Genomic DNA, 15,554 nt, shown 5'->3' with positions numbered 1-15,554 from the left:
ACAAGGCCACGTGCTTTTTCACAGCTGTCATCCGCCATCTTTAATCAATAGATCACTGTGCTGCTATCATGCGGGTAATTTCGTCAGCTGTCATCCGCCATCTTTAATCTATAGAGCACTGTGCTGCTCTCTGTAGTAGCGGGCAATTTGAAAAGTTCTGTTAGCTGGCAGCCGCCATCGTGTGTAATTAGCGTCGGGAAGGGCATCTTGTCGTACAATTAAGGATAGACCCCTTGAGGCAGGGGAGGAAGAGGAGGTCACAGCAGCCTATGTATAGCCGCCATCCTGTGTAATAGCCTCTAAGCTAGCAGCTGCCATGTTGTGTAGTTAGCGTCGGGAAGGGCATCTTGTCGTAAAACTAAGAATATCCCTTCTATATGGCGGATGTGAGGTTAGCCTTGCTCTCTTAGGTGTCGGGGAATGCACTAAAGTTTTGTTGTTTAAAGATAGAAGCTGTCAAAGAAGCACGCAGAATTTTTCAAATTGCCCGCCACCACGTGCATGAGGATGAGGATTAATGCCCTAAAGATGGTAGCACTGAGGTTAGCGATGCAAGATAGCCGTTGTCAACAAAGCACGTAGAATTCTTCAAAATTCCCGCCACCATGTGCATAAGAATGAGGTTTAGCGCTGTAACGAGGGCAGCACTGAGGTTAGCGATGCAAGATGGCCGTTAGAGAGCTGTCAAAAAAGCACGTGGGTTTGTTTACAAACAAGAGCACGTGGCTGTGTTTACAAACAAAAGAACGTGGTGATGACGTCACGGTCACGTGGTCAATGACCTTTGGTCGGTGTCAATGACTTAGGGTGCTGACGCAGCAGAAAACATGCTGACTCAGCGTATGATGATGAAGACGACACAAAAATCCAGCCCCCGTGCCAGAGAAATTAACCAATTAAGGTTTAATCGAACCGGGAATCGAACCCGGGATCTCTGTGACCAAAGGCCAGCGCGCTAACCATTTAGCCATGGAGCCGGTGATGGACGAACACACTTCTCTGCTAGATACTCTTTGATTCTCTAACCTTTTACGGCTTCCATATATATCCAACAGATGGCAGTGCGTTCCTAATTACTTACATGCTGCTAAGGGGACAAAGTTACGTACAGACTCCATCATTATGTGAGAACACGTGTCGATGGATAACCTAGCTACACTAGAACGAGTTTGGAATACTTCCTATCACCAACAGCGGAAGCACTACACTGGATTCTAAAGTAGGACAGTCAGATATGGTAACAGATAATACTAATGCCTGAAGTGAATCTATGTTTTTGTTATTGACAAGATTTTGGGAAGGAAAGAGGAAAAACGCCCGAAGATGACATTATGTATTCAATCGCTCTTCTTAAGGGCAACAACAGTGTAATTAAAAAAATAATAATAATTTTACAGGTCAGAAAACAATGCTATCTTGTATTAAAAATCGTTGATATCCCCACACTGTTTTATTTCTTGCAAACACCAATACATTGCACCGCGAACGACACAGCTTTTTAGGCGTAGTTTTCACATGTCTACGAGATTAACCCCGTCCACTGCGTGTGCGCGCAGCGCTATGCAATCAAAATGCCATAATAATTGCGGAAGAAAACTAAGGATACCCCTGGTCGGAATAGACCGAGGTGACCCATGATCTACTCAGGCGCCTCTTCCAGTCCCTCATTAGCACACTTATTGCATTACAAGCCGAAACCGGAGAGACTTTTATTTCGAGATAATGAACGTGCATTTCTTATAAATATTCATAGCCAGTTTAATTTTTGCCCTCGGAGCACTTTCGTCTGCCAACTAGAGAGGTTCATTGTTCATAACACGGGACATTCCCAGCTGATCATGGTCTGTGGAATGGAATACTGAGCTACGGTTCCTCCCTCTCCTGTCTAGCTTATGGATGAAGCATTCACACGACCGTATTATTTTTCAATGCATGCGATCTGTCCCTTGTTATGAAATGTGGCTTCCACTGAAGTGTTTATCTCATTAGTGAAAGTATGTACCAGTGAGGAAAGCAACAGCCCTTATCACTTCATATTTGCTGTTCCTTTATAAATGCATGATGTGCTATTTACAACGGTGCGGGCTGAGTTTTCCCCCATGATAGGAGTTCTCTGATGTACGGAACTGATAGCTGCGTGGACTCTGGATATCGTAATAGTGAAAGCAAATAGGTGGGAACAATGGCAGCAGAGTACTCGGAATGAAGTTAGGAATAAACTCGACGGATGAAGCTGTAATAAAAAATTGCCTTTGTCATGTGAGGTGGAGACGGATAAGGTGCCTATGTGGAGACAATTTATTGTTGGACTAAGTTTAAGGTAAGAACGATACCATGAGACAGAGGCTTGGAGGCATGACGATGTACTGTATGTACGAGGGCGAATCAAAAAGTAAGTTACACTAGCACGCTGTATGCCGTGACCGTGGCCAATGTGGAGAAAGCTGCTGATACGTCCGATAGGAAGGTTTCCGTCGTGGTGTGTGCGCAGTACGGGCTAGGCTCAATGGCGCGTCAATTGCATCATCACTCCAAATTGGAGTTTCGTGCAACGATTAGATTTCTTGGGCTAAACGGCTCAACTGCACCGACATTCATGGTGAAATCACTGTTGTATATGATGAGCGTGCAACTTCCCGCCCAGATACTGTAAAGTGTTCTAAGCAATTTGACGCTGGAAGCACGGATCTCACGGACGTATATCGCGAAGGCAGGCCGACAACGCCCAGCACCGTTCTTAACGTTGACCGTGTGGGTGGGATCATTAGAGGGAAACGGCGCAGGAAATTGCCAGCATGCTGAACATTTCGTATGGCATGGATGTCGTAAACTGTGTTTAAATGGGTTCCTCGTCTGCTCACCGATGATCACAAGGGACAACGTTTCCTATCGTCACTGGATTTTTTTCTACAACAGTATTCTGAAGAGAATAACGAGTTTGTGCGGCGAATCCTCACAGGGGATGAAAAGTGATTTCACCACTTCACCCCAGAAACAAAGAGAACATCCATGGAATGGGTGCACACTACGACGAATTGTGTCGTAACCGTGGCCAATGTGGGAAAGGCTGCTGACACCTTCAGCAGGAAAGGTAATGGTCATGGTGTTCTTTGACATGGAGGGTGTAGTGCACGTGGAATTTATGCCAAAAGCCGTGACAATCAACTGGACTTTTTATTGATTTGAGGTTATCCTTCAAGTAGATAGAATACACTGGTTTGATTAAACTTCCTTATTGTTCCTCTTATTTCTTCCTCTGACCTCCCATTGGTCCCAGCCTTTTTCTCTTTGGATAGCATGTCAATGAATCTTTATCAATTACTACGTCATATGGATTGCTGTCTTTCACAGGTTTGCTGCATATTAAAACATGTTTGGTTCTATCCACTTCCAAACAAAATGGTAGCAGAGTAACTTATCCGATTTATTTAGTGTTGACTTTCTATTATTCTTACTCTATCGTTTTTCGACTCCTCTGCTATTTCATCATTGATTTTATTTTGTTCATCTTACTATAGAGCCGTTCTTCTTTTCAGAACATGGCAACTTTTTCCGATAATTTTCGTTATATTCTTCTGATAACTATTTATTTTCATCCCCGGCTTCTCTACCTAATCCACCTTGTGCGGATTTAATTTCTTGTGATGATACTTCATCCTTAGACCCTTCATTCGCTACTTTTTCGTCTCCGCATTCTAACACTTCAAATTTACTTGATCAAGACTTGAAACCAAAACTTTCAACTACCACTCATCATTTACATCCTGAACCTTCTAGTCCATTCACCTCATCGCCTATTTCTTCAAATCCACGTACTCACTCACTGAATCTCGAAATTATTAAGCAATCATTAATGCAAGTGCCTACTTTAACGGATACAGATCCTCGAAATTTAACTATTTGGTTATTTCCCGTTCGTAAATTCCTAAAAGTTCTACTTGCCCCATTTTCTCAGCTCATTAGCTTATTAACCTCTAAAACTACTGGACATTTAACTAATTTTTGGCTTGAGAATATGGCACATTAACAGGATTGGGCTCAATTTCGAACTTGTCTTCATAATTGCTTCCTACCCTATGAAGTACGTCATAAATTAAATTTGGAATTTGTTTGCCGTCATCAACGTTCTGACGAACCTATACACGACTACTTAGATTCCATTCTTACCTTTAGTGATGTTCTTAACATCGCTAACAACCCATCGGAATTGATATCAGTTGTTACATTTTATGCTGCGCCTTCTTTTCGACAGCTTCTTCATGTACATTCCCCTCCTACTTCTTTGCTACAATTGTATACCGCAGCACAAGCTCATTCGACTTACTCCTATGCCAATATTTCCTACTATGCTCATGTAACACCATTCGTATTACCTCCCTCAGTTACCCCTACTCCTACGACGATATCGTTACCACGGCCTAGTCCTCCTACAGATAGCAAACCTTCTATTATTTGTTACCGCTCTAAAGGTACTGGTCACACAGCTAAAAATTGAACTTTTCCCATTCTGGAAAAACGCTTTCAATCCTCAGTAGGCAGTGCTCCAGCTCAAGGGACAAATTTGCCTCATCAAGCGCATAATCCGTCTTCTACTCGGCTGCCTCCTCGATGTTCCACTAACTCTCGTACTACAACGAGCGTAGAATATGGTTCTCATATTTTTCGCCAATTACCCACGACTTCCCATATTGTGGTCTTGATTCACAATATTCCTACTATTGCACTTTTAGATTTTGGTTCGACTTCTTCTTATTCTTCAGAATATTTCTTCTCATCTTCACCTTTCTCTGTCTTCACTCCTTTGTACTTCTGCATCAAATAATGTACTTCAGACCCTTGGCCAAGTCAGGCTTAACTTAAAAATTCAACATTGTTCTTGGCACTACTCTTTTAATGTTGTAGAAAAGTTATCATATCCACGAATTCTGGGATATGATTTTTTCGTCACACTGGTTTGGTACTTGATTCTCTTAATTCCTATATTCGTTTTAATTTTTCGGACATTAGGATTCCATTAGTGAATTATTCAGATTTTCCGCTTTCACATCTTCCTTCTGTTCGCCAGGATTATGTGTTTTGTAATCGTTCTCAGTCTGATCAACTTGATAATTTCTTAATTGAGTTTTCTGATGTTGTAACTCCTAAACTAGGAACTGCTACTAATTTCCACGCTCACTGACACCACTCCTGTTCGCTCTCCCCGGTAAGACTTAAACCCACCTAGAATGAAAATCCTTAATCAACTTGTCGACAAAATGCTGGACGATAACACTACTGTACCCTCCACTTCTGATTATGCTTCTCCCGCGTTCATCGTTGATAAACCTGAGGGGTCCTTTAGATTTATAGTCGACTATCGAAAAATCAATTCCAAGATTCTCTACGATGCTTACCCAACGCCTAAAGTTCAAACTGCTTTTCGGCAATTTTACCAATGCACGATATTTTTCCCTCTTAGATTTCAATTCTGCGTATAATCAGCTACCCTTAGATGATAGCAGCTCCAAGTATACTGCTTTTATTACACCCACGGGTCTGTATCAATTCACAAAAGTACCTTTCGGATTGAATCTTTGTTCACAAATCATGCAAAGATTTGGTGAAAGTGTTTTTGCCGACATAAAACATCAGTATCTATTTCCGTACGTAGATGACCTTTTGATTTATAGTCCTGACTTTGATACTCATATTAAACATCTTCGTGAAGTACTTTCTCGTTTACGTTCTGTTAATATTACCGTCAATCCTTCCAAAATTGTTTCAGCTCAGACTTCTATTAAGTTTTTGGGGCATATTCTTTCGGGTAACGGCATTTCTTTTGACCCTGATCGTGTTTCTGCAATTGATCGTATTACTCCACCTAAAAATCTGAAACAAGTACGACCATTCTTAGGTATGGTTGGTTTTTATAGTTGATGTTGCTCAGTCCGTAGGTTTAACCTCAAAATACCCTACACGTGACCCCTGGGTGGTGCTAAGCGAGCAACAATATATTTGGCAGCCGGTCTATCACTGCAATCTGCTGGCAATTACATACAATGACATCAAACACGTCTCAACAGCTCTTTTAAGAGCTCCCTAACAAGAAACATTGGACCAACGATTCGACTCCTCCAACTAAATGTCGAAAGTATCAGCAGGCAAAGTGTGACTATCTATCTAAACTTTTATTGGACAACATTCAAGAAACGCATGTTTTTAATGCAGATCAGTTTAGAAGCAGAGCTCGTATCCCTGGTTATACTGCTCTTGGAGTGAAGTATCACGATGTGTATGGAATAGCCACCTACATCCGTAAAAACATAAATCAAGCCTCGCTTATTTCTGAAAATAGGGTGGAAATATACATACAGTTGTCACACAGTTGCGTGGCATTACTATAACAAATGTCTATAAACCACTTAACATTCTTTGGCCTGAACATGTCTTACATACTGCAAAGCATCCTGCAATTTATGTTGGGGATTTTAACAGTCGCCATGGACTCTGAAAGTACTCCAAAAATGATGAAAATGATAGAATGCTCGTGAAATGGGCAGAGGAAAATGACCCCCATTTAATTTTTGATGCTAAAGACAAAGGCACATTTATATAAGTGCATGGATCACAGATACAAATCCAGACCTCTGTTTTGTAAGCTCTAATGAAAGTGGTTTTCCTGAAAACACCACGAGAAAAGTGATTGGTGAAATTCCACACAGTCAACATAAGATCATCCTAATTGAAATTTGTATCACAATCTCTGTAATTAGATCAACACCACATTCTCGTTGGAATTTTCGTAAAGCTGACTAGACCAATTTCACAGCAGAACTTGATAAGTGCATCCGATGGATTCCTCCTAAATATAACAACTATAGGCGTTTTTCTGGTGCAGTTATAGAAACAGCTAAGAAGTTCATTCCAAGAGGTTACCTCAAATAATATATCCCTGGATGGAATGAAGAATGTGGAGCACTATATCAAGACTTCCGATGATGTGGAGATCCTAACATAGCAACCGACTTCTGTCCAGTCTGGACTCATCTCGAAGGCATAAGTGGATAGAAACAGTTCAGAGCTTATATTTTACTCGCTCTAGCAGAGAAGCTTGGAGTCTTCTCAGAAAATTAGGAGGAAGTCCACCAGTATGCAGAGAACAGGCTGAAGTTACATCAGATCAAATTACCTCTCACATCATTGCAAAGTTACGAGTTCCAGGTGACAAGAAACACACCAAATATATTAGACGACAACTTCAAGTCTTGAAGTCAACAGCACCTCAGTCTTCAGAATATGCAAATCCCTTCACAGTATCTGAGATTGATACAGCACTGAAAGATGTAAAACCACTTAAAGCTCCTGGCTACGATGGATTTCATCCTTAGTTCTTGATCAATCTGGGACAAAATGCGAAATTTTTCACAGACATCTGGCAAACCCAACAACAAGCCAGAACATTATCGCCCCATAGCCCTCCTTAGCTGCTGCTAAAAGATGTTTGAAAGACTCATATTTAACAGAATAAGCAGCACCATTTTACAGCACATTCCCTTGGATCAGGCAGGCTTCAGACCAGGTCGCAGCTGTTGTGATCAAGTTTTGGCACTTATAACATTCATAGAAATGGTGTTCCAAAGAAAATTGAAAACGTCTGTTGCTTTTGTTGATCTCACTGCAGCATTTGATACCGTATGGAGGGAAGGTACGGTCTATAAACTTCTCCGGGTCATAGCGTGCAAAAAGATAGCAAGACTTATTAACAGTATGTCGAGTGATAGGAGGCTTCAGGTTATCATCGGGAACAATGTGAGCAAGGAGAGGAAGCTTAAAAATGGTTTGCCTCAAGGTTCAGTCCTATCGCCACTGCTGTTCAGCTTATATATATCTGATCTTCCTGAAGTTACATCGCGGAAATTCTGCTACGCAGATGATATAGGATTGGCTGTGCAACACAAAGAACTGGAGAGAACGGAAGAGATGTTAACAAGGGATTTGTCCAATTTTGGAAACTTACTTCAGGAACTGGAGACTTAAGCCCAACACCAATAAAACGGAGGTGTCTTGTTTCCATTTAAACAATCACTTAGCAAACACTAAATTGAACCTAAGTTTCTGTGGCAGGATACTTCACCACAACTGGAACCCAAAATATCTTGGAGTAACCTTGGATCGAACACCAGCCTACAAGAAACATCTGCTGAACTCCGCACAGAAACTGAAAACACGTAACAATATCATTCATAAGCTTTGTGGAACTACTTGGGGTTCTTCGGCAAGCGTTTTACGGCCTTCAGCTTTAGGCTTGGTGTATTCAATTGCTGAGTACTGTGCTCCAGTATGGATGAAGAGTCATCACACAAGACTCATTGATACTGAATTGAATTCCACTATGCGCATAATAACTGGCACAATTCGATCTACACCCACTCATTGACTCCCGCTTCTATCTGGAATAATGCCATCTAATTTACGCAGATCCACCGCTCTCATAAATGAATTCAATAAAATCTTAAGGAACCCCGATCTACCTGTACATGAAGATCTACGAACTATCAAACAAAACAGACTACGTTCACACCATCCAACTTTACATAAAGCCTTGGACATGGTTGCTAGAGGCTACAACCCAACTACAGAGTGGAAAAGACGGTGGGAAGCAGCAACGGAGATCCACCTGCACAGTATGTTTTCGAATGCCAAACTTCCAAGTGGATTCCAACTACCACGTAAAACATGATCTGCTCTGAACAGAATAAGAACAGGCCATGGCAGATGCAGAGACATGTTATTTAAATGGAACAAGTTTCCGACACCCGCGTGTGACTGTGGAGCTGCACGACAAACCATACATCATATTGTCAGAGAGTGTGAAACGCGGGCATACACAGGCAGCAAAGTGGATTTTCTGATGGCAACTTCAGAAGCAATAATGTGGAACAATGATTTGACATTCAGTTGTGAGGAGCCTTTTCTTGCTCATTGTTTTCTTATTATGTAAATATGTATATAATTTATTTCTGAACTCAACTTGATTGTATGGGCCATACGCTAAATAAATAAAAATAAAATCCCCTACTATTTCCACATAACTGAGCCACTTAACGTACTTAAACAGAAACATATGAAATTTCAGTGGGCAGAACAGCAGCAAACTGCATTTCTTTCTCTCAAATCTGCTTTAACCAGAGCCCCTATTCTTCAAATACCTGATTTTGACTTACCTTTTAAAGTTTCTACGGACGCCTCTGACGTTGCGGTTGGAGGAGTCTTAAATCAAAACCGAGACGGTAAGCTCCTTCCTATTGCTTACTTTAGCATTTTGCTTTCGCCTACTGAACGTTGGTATTATATTTATGAAAGGGAAGCATTAGCCTTAATCCTTACTATTTAGAATTATTCGGATTACCTCGACCATCGACAATTTCTTGTTCAAGCTGATAATCAGGCCCCATCCTGGTTACTGAATAACGCCCCTAAAACAGGCGGAACCGATCGATGGCCGCTCCGACTCTCTCGTTTTAAGTTCTTTATTAAATTTGTCTCTGGCTATCAAAACTCATTTGCTCTTTCTCGTCTCTTCGACCAACCCTCGTCTTTAACCTTGGATCAACTTCCCTCTTATGAAATTAACGCTATTTGCTCTCTCATTGATTTTCCATTATCTTTCGATTCCTGTTACCAACATCAATCTACTGATTCTTATTGTAAAGACATTATGCCTTCTCTTTCTGCTGCTAGCTATGATGGACCTTTTCGTATCCATAATGATTTGCTGGTTTTTAAGCCAACTCCTAAATCGATCCATAGAGTTGTCATTCCTTCCCCTTTAAGCTCTATGCTGTTCCAGTATTATCATGGGTCTCCTACAGGGGGACACTTTGGGCGCGCCAAAACTTATTCTCGGTTGGCATCTCAATTCTTTTGGCCCAAGATGCGCAGGGATGTCTTCGATTGGGTCAAATCCTATACAATATGCCAGAACCACCTTCCACTTATCCTGCCGAGAGGTATTATATTGATGTTGTCGGACCTATCACTAAATCCTTCCAAAGCAATGCGTACATCTTTACTCTTCTTGATGGTTTTTCTAAATTTATAATTTTGCGCCCGTTGCGTACACTTTCTGCTCAAACTATCATCCGGCTTTTGAATGAACAAATTTTCCCTATTACTGGTTTATCTAAGTACCTAGTTTCTGATACTGCTACTGTTTTTACTTCACGGTCGTTTTATAACTTTTGCTTTGCCAACCTCGTTGAACGATATCACAGAAATTTGAAGGGCCTGTTGTCCATCCTCCATTCTGAAGATCAACGCCATTGGGACTCTGAATTACCTGCTTTCGCGCTAGCACTTAATTCTGCCATAAATAACTCCACCTCTTTTACCCCGGGCGAAATTATTTTTGGGTAGAGATTTGCAAACTCCTTTAGATTTAACATGAGATTTACCTTCTTTGCTCTTTTCTTTCCCTAATCAAGTCACTCAGGCTGAGTGAAAAAGGGCATTAACTAAATTGCATTAGGCACAGGAGGCCCATCGACTGGTTCACAACCGTAGGCATCGTCCCTCAAAATTAAAACTTTTAGATAAAGTATTGCTAAAGAACCACCCTCAAAGTTCCGCTATTGATCATATATCCGCTAAACTTTGTCCCCGTTGGACAGGCCCTGTATCAAGCATTCAATTCTCAACCCCTGTTTCTGTTTTATTACAGGATGCGAATGATCCTTCCATTATTAAAAAGGCCCATGTTTCGCAGTTGAAACAGAATTTTCAGTAATTTTTATTTTCTCGTTTGCTCTACCCAGTGACCCTCCAACCCCAACCGGGTCAACTGGACTCTCCCATCCAGGATAAAAATAGGCAATATTTCACTCTTTCCTTTTTTCAAAGCATATGAATGGGATAATTTTTTTCTTTGCCCTAGACCATATTCATGTTTGTTTGTTGTATTGTTCTTTTTTCCCTGGCGTCTCCCCTTCCCTTTACATTTTACTACTTGTTTATCTAAGCTTTGTTTCTTGCCGAGTCTGCTTTTGTTCCAGACCTCCTTCTCTTCCTTCCTCTTCGACCGTCGCCATTCGTCGGATCTGCATTGACTCTTCGCTCCCGGAATCCTTCGGATTCCTAGCCGACGGGGGAATATGTAACGGTCACTCACCTAATTACAGATGCCGTCATCATGAACTCCACTTGTCTTGCTCTACACGCCGATATAAACACTCATGTAACAGGCCTTTTACTTTCGCTGCCGTCTCGCCTTGCGCCCGTTCTGCTGAACAGCTCACTGCATGCTGGCCCACCACTGGATTACATCACCCGCTGCGTCACTGCCTGTGGCTTCTCGATGTTTTGTGTGCTTCTTTCACGAACTTTCTGTGGTACTATAAATCCGTCCCCCACTCACTCGGTCTTCAGTCCAGCGCTGATACCGAGTGAGGTTGGAGGGTAGTCCAAGGGGTTTTCAGTATTCTGTTGGGAAACTCCATTCATTTTCTACTACATTGGGTGAGCAACAGAGTACTTTATTTATTATTATTATTATTATTATTATTATTATTATTATTATCATCATCATTATTTATCTGATGGATTTTGAACTTACCTTCGTTTCTATGGTCGCTTTTTAGTTTCACATGAGTGTTTCTTCACCACAAAATATGACCTCCAGTTAATCGATAGTCTCAAGAGTTTGTGAATGATTGAACACGAGGCCTGGACTCGGCAACTTTTAATATGGACTGATCCTGCATTCTGCATCTCTAAGTGCTTAGGCGACTCCCACTGTTGTGATCCCGTGCTTGCCCCTTCCTACTGCTTTCCTTCTCCTTTTGTCCATTTTTTTTGGAAACTGTGCTTATTTACTCCGAGGCTTGCAGTTTGCTATGTCCTTTTTGAATTGTCTTATACAACTGTTTGTAAATGGTGTATGGATTTTCTTGTAAAATACATTAATCAGAATGGTTGGTTCATTAATGTATCATGTTGCGGAATGCCAAGTTGTGATTTGAGGTTATCTTTCAAGTAGAAAGAATACACTGTTTTGATTAAACTTCCTTATTGTTCTTCTTATTTCTTCCACTGGCCTCCCATTGGTCCCAGCCTTTTTCTCTTTGGATAGCATGTCAATGAATCTTTATCAATTACTACGTTATATGGATTGCTGTCTTTCACAGAATTGCTGCATATTAAAATAAGTTTGGTTCTATCTACTTCCAAAATATCGTAAGGTAAGAGTCGAATCCAAGCCAGTGTTAGGTTATGAGTTTATGCATGTACACTTACCTGGCGCCGCCCACTTTTCAAATCTACCACGGGTAGAAGTTCGCAGTGAAGTCATCCCCCAGCCGATCAGCAGGCAGCCCGCGTTGTCACGACACAGTAACGTGACCGGCTACGGCCAATCAGCGCTTGATCTATAACTCTACTGATAAGGAATTGTATGACCATGCAACAATGAAAAAAAATTGTCAGGTGCCGACAGAATAGGTGGCCTTCTTTTTCGCGAACATTCGCACTCAGTGATGTGTCGAGACATCCACCTCTTGCAGCCGAGATCAATCACATCGGGTTCAACATCACCGATTCCTGGAGGGAAGAATGGATGCAAAATGCTCCAGCTACATGCCTGGAAATGCCATGCATTGATAACAGTTCCAGGGTTTGATCAACCCCGCAAGGTATGGTCAATGCTCAACCGACTCAGGACGGGACACGGAAGATGTGGGGATTCACTTTTTAAATGGCGAATGCTCTCCTCGCCGCTATGCGACTGTGGTGCACCGCGACAAACTATTAAACACATCAGGGAGGAATGCAGCATCAGAGCATATGGAGGGCCATATGAAGACTTCTTGATGGAAACCCCAAAATGTATTGAGTACATACAAGATCTGATATTTGTTTGTACATTGGTTCATTGGTTATTTTTGTTCATTTGTAATGACGCATTTGTATGCCATACGCTAAATAAATAAATCCAGACGCTTGACCTCGCATATTTTTGTGTTTGGTCCGATGAGGGTAGATAGATAAATAGGTGAGGGTACAACAACAGAGGGCAGCAATAATTCTTGGCTATTATTGTCTTAATTCAGCTAAAAAGCGGATGTTCTGGAGAGAAGTCAGTTTCCGTGTCTCAAGTTTCTGGGCTCTTTTCCCAGACTTCTGGACAACTCTCGACAGTTCCTACGATGAGTTAAAGAACTAATGTCTCTTAGTTTCCGAACCGCCTGTATCAGTCTCGTTTGAACTACTCCCTAGTATCGCGTAGCGAGCCCTGACATGTTCGCAATTTTGATGATGTTCCGAAAATGGTTACATGGGTTCGAGCCTAAGACTTACCTCGAGTCCTAGAAGGATGTTAAATATGAAGTGTTAGAGATTATAGAGAAGTGTAGTCTACCATCTCTGGTCGCAATGTTAAAGCCACATGGTGGCGTTTAAAATAAAATGTCGTAGAGTTGAAATATAAAGATCACAGGATTTGTTTATGGAGGGAGGTCAAGTCCTCCAAGTACATAACAGACGTTATAATGGTGCGGAGATTTGATTAGTTGATGAAGAGGTTCTGACTAAAATGACCTGTTTAAAAATATATTCAAATATGTTGTGTAGTTGTAGGTCAAACTGAACAAACTGACCAGTACCTGACATAGTTTGAGTTATGTACTTCCGAATCATGTCAGTATTTCTTAATACTTATTCTCGTATGGGAAAGCTACCTGTAGTGATTATGGCACGATGTCGAGTGATGAACACTACAAGAAGTGGGTTGAGAACATCGCTTGCGTATCCTAAACTGTTATGAGCTAAATACACAAGAGATGACAGACCATACTCTTCCAGAACTCTAAATGGGCATTGTAGGTAAGTGACCACCAGGTGACACTCAATAGGCTCCCAGCACTCTAAATGGGCATTGTAGGTAAATACTTATCAGGTGATAGACCATAGGCTTTCATTACTCTAAACGAGAACTGTTTGTAAATACCGAACAGGTGACAGACTATAGGCTCCCAGGACTCTAAATGGGCATTGTTGGTAAATACACACGAGGCGACAGGCCACAGGCTCCCAGGACTCTAAATGGACTTGTAGGTAAGTAACCACTATGTGGCACAGGGTAACTCAATAGGCTCCCAGGGCTCTAAATGGGCATTGTTGGTAAATACACATGAGGCGACAGGCCACAGGCTCCCAGGGGTCTAAATTGTCATTGTAGGTAAATGCACACCTGTAGACAGACCATAGGCCGCAGTTCCCCAAATGGGAATTGTAATTAAATATACACCATGTGACAGGCCAAAAAGCTCCCAGAGGTCTAAAAGGGCATTGTAGGTAAATACCCTCCAGATGACAGATAACAGGCTCCCAGGACACTATATGAGCATAAAAGGTTAACACACGTCATGTGAGACAATACAGGTTCCCAGGAGCCCAAATGGGCATTGAAGGTAAATACCCACGAGGAGACAGACCATATGATCCCAGGAATCGAAGTGTGCCTTGTAGGAAAATACGCACCCGGTGACTACCCTGGGGTCTTAGGACTATAAATGGTCATTGTAGTTAAGAACCACCTGGTGAGAGACCATAGGCACCCAGGACTCTGAATGGGCATTGTAGGTAATTACACAATAGGTAACAAACCATAGGCTTACAGCAATCTAAATGGGCAGTGTAGGTATATACACACCATGTGAGGGACCATACGCTCCCAGGAATCAAAATGGGCATTGTAGGTAAATACACACAAGGCGAGAGAACATGGGCTTACACAGTCCAAATATGCATTCTAGGCAAATACACATTTGATGAGACCATGGGCACCCAGGATTCTAAATGGGCATTGTAGATACATACACAGCAGGTAAAAACCATGGGCTCCCAGGACTCTAAATGGGCATTGTAGGTAAATACAAACCAGGAGGGAGACATTGGGCTCCCAGCAGTCTAACGGGCATTTTAGGTAAATACACATCAGGTGAGAGACCAAGGGACCCAGGAATTTAAACGGTCATTGTAAGTCAATACAAACCAGGTGAGAGACCATAGGCTCTCAGGACTCAAAATGAGCACGGGGTCACAGGATATAAATGGGCTTTCTAGATATATACCCACCAACTGACAGAAATAGGCTCCCAGCAATCTAAATGGGCAATGTCGATAAATCCCCACCTGGTGACAGAACAGAGGCTCCAAGACTAAAAATGATCATTGTATGTAAATACCTACCCGGTGACAAACCTTGGCTCCCAGGGATCTAAATAGGCATTGTACTTAAATACACGACGGGTGACAGGCAATACCTACCCAGGACTCTAAATGGGCATTGTTGGTAAATAACCCACCAGGTGACAGACCATATTATCCCAGGAGTTTATACGGGCAATGTAGGTAAATACACACCAGGTGATAGAACATAGGCACCCAGGATTCAAAATACTCCACGCAGGTGAGAGACGGTAAGCTCCCGGAATTTTAAATGGGCATTGTGGGTAAATACCCACCAGGTGATAGAAGAAAGCCTCACAGGAATCTGAACGGGCAATTTAGGCAAACACACT

This window comes from Anabrus simplex, chromosome 13, assembly GCF_040414725.1.
Source record: "Anabrus simplex isolate iqAnaSimp1 chromosome 13, ASM4041472v1, whole genome shotgun sequence".
Lineage (NCBI taxonomy): Eukaryota > Metazoa > Arthropoda > Insecta > Orthoptera > Tettigoniidae > Anabrus > Anabrus simplex.
The sequence above is the reverse complement of the archived record's forward strand: the minus strand, read 5'-3'. Positions refer to the sequence as shown.